This window comes from Plecotus auritus (genome assembly GCF_963455305.1).
Source record: "Plecotus auritus genome assembly, chromosome: 2".
NCBI lineage: Eukaryota > Metazoa > Chordata > Mammalia > Chiroptera > Vespertilionidae > Plecotus > Plecotus auritus.
Genome location: NC_137771.1, coordinates 37663415 through 37665888, shown reverse-complemented (window position 1 = coordinate 37665888; position 2474 = coordinate 37663415).

Sequence of the window (2474 nt, the reverse complement as noted above, 5' to 3'; positions counted from 1 at the left end):
ACAAATAATCATCAAAATTTGATTCCTCTTAAATGTTTACTAGTCTGACAGCGGTAAGATGAAGTGTCATTACATTGAATTTCATTACCCTGAATTATGATTTTTAAGAATCTTTTCACATATTATTTTATTTTATAAATGAAATTTCTGTAGCACCATGTCCTGAGAAAAGAGCTACACAAATATTAAATTAGGTAATCATTATTAGGAACCTATGAAGCAGGTACTATTGTTTGATCTGCCAATTCCTGGTGCCCAGAAGCATATTAAAATTTTAGTCAATATATGTAGAATTGTACTTGCATTTCTTTAAGTGTTTTCTTTATAAATTTAAGAGTGCATTGTTAATATATATGTACTGTGCACTAATATTTAGAAAGTTTCAGTATATGGTCCTTGTCTTCATTTTGTGAGTGACCTCGTTATCCCTGTTAATTTCTTTTTAATTATATTTTCCCCCAATATTAATATATCTTTCCACATATGTTTTTGGTAGAAATTGTATGGTTTTTGGTTTTTTGTATTCTTGTATTTTCCACTTTTCTCTGTCATTATGCTTTAGTTAAGTCTCTTGTAAGTATCATAGATTTGAGAGTAGTTTTCCTTTAATTGTTTACTGCTTGACATGACATTTAATTATTGATGCAGATTTATTCCTGATTTCAAAGTTACTTCCATTTTACCATGTAGATTATTGGTTTTATTCCAGTTATTCCCTTAATTTGTTATCCTCTGATAACATTTTCATCTCTTTTGCATTAATTCATAGTTTGTACAAAAGCTACAAATGAAATGCAAATTTGAATATACTTTACTTGCCCTCCACCTGACAATTACCTGGTTATATATAAAATTGTAGGGCCACTGTTAACGTAAGAAACATTCAAACCTATAGAGAATTTTTGTGAGCCAAACTGCCGACAATTTCCGGGAAGCAAAATCTCAAAGGATTGAGAAAATGCTCCAGAGAATGGCAGTTTTTCACCTTTTTTAATACATTATGATAAAAAGAGAAAATGTAAGTGGGTTACATAAAATCCACTGGTGATAGACTTGAAAGGCAAGAGAAAGAAAAGTGGGAAACCTCTGGGATTGGATAAACAGTAAAATGAAAGATACATATTTCCTTTACATAGGTGGGTACAGGAGAGTTAACAGTCAACAATTAACTCAATAAGAGTGAGAGGATTTTTGGTCTCTACAGAGTGGTGCCTGAACATGAGGGGTACAGAAAAAGGAAATTACTTTCACATTCCAAAGGTGTGTTATCATAGATGCAAAAAGACAATAGACAGGCTTAATTAAGGTGAAAATTGATCTTTGTCAGAGAAGATTTCTAGCTAGGATATGACTACCCACCATAAACTGCTTTTAGTTTAAAAGTTTTAATTTCAGATCTTCCTTTGTGGTTATTTTAGGTCTCTGAGTGTGTAAGGTTGCCACGCAGGTCCCCTCTTCCACTGTATACCTTTATCCAGAGTTCCAGAGGAGATGGTTGATGCTGGTTTAATTCCTATGTTTCTAGGACACCTGTCAAGGAATTATAAATTCACATCTTACTAAAGACAAACAGTTCAATGAAAACATATTTGAGAACATGTGTGCCTCCTTTGAGATGTCAAAGACATCTTTGGAAATCCCATGAGAAACAATTTACTTAGAAGTCATGAACTTGAATTCTTTAGCTTAAATCAATGAGAGGGAAATTTCTGCAGGGTGGAAGTCTACAAGGAATAAAGGCATCTAGAAAGGGGTCTGATTTAATTTGCATGTTCTCTCTTTGCAACTGAAGTAAATGTAAATGGATAACTTAGTGAAATTTAATTAAGAATTCTCTCTCCCCTCCCCTCCCCTCCCCTCCCCTCCCCTCCCCTCCCCTCCCCTCCCCTCCCCACCCCTCCCCTCCCCTCCCCTCCCCTCCCCTCCCCTCTCCTCTCCTCTCCTCTCCTCCCCTCTCCTCTCCTCTTCTCTTCCTCTCTTTCTCTACACCCTCAAACTCAGATACTAGTAAATCAATATTTGCTTCGAAAAGGCTATTGCACAGTAAAACCGATGTGTATGTCACAAGACACATGAGAAGTTGCAGTGAGTCTGCAGATTTGCTTTTTAAACCTTTTTTTCCCTAAATATTCTTATGCACCCTCTTAACCTGCTGGAACTTGGAAATTTTTAAAACGTAAGAGACATGGAATTGGAATAATCAACTTTCAACATAGGAAAAAAGCTCAGACCATTCAATAAATGGGCAAAGAAAATAGCTACTAAAAAAGGAATAGGAATAATCATAATACCCTAACACAAACTTGATAGAATTAAAGGAAATATTTAAAAAAATTGTAGAAAATATATTTTATAGAGTTTTTGTCTGTAAAATAAAATTGACTTAATTATGAGAGGTGGTTGATTTTTTAATTTAAAAATATAACCACTAGTTTAGAGTACTTCAATTTCAAGTTTGACCATTTTCAATTTGG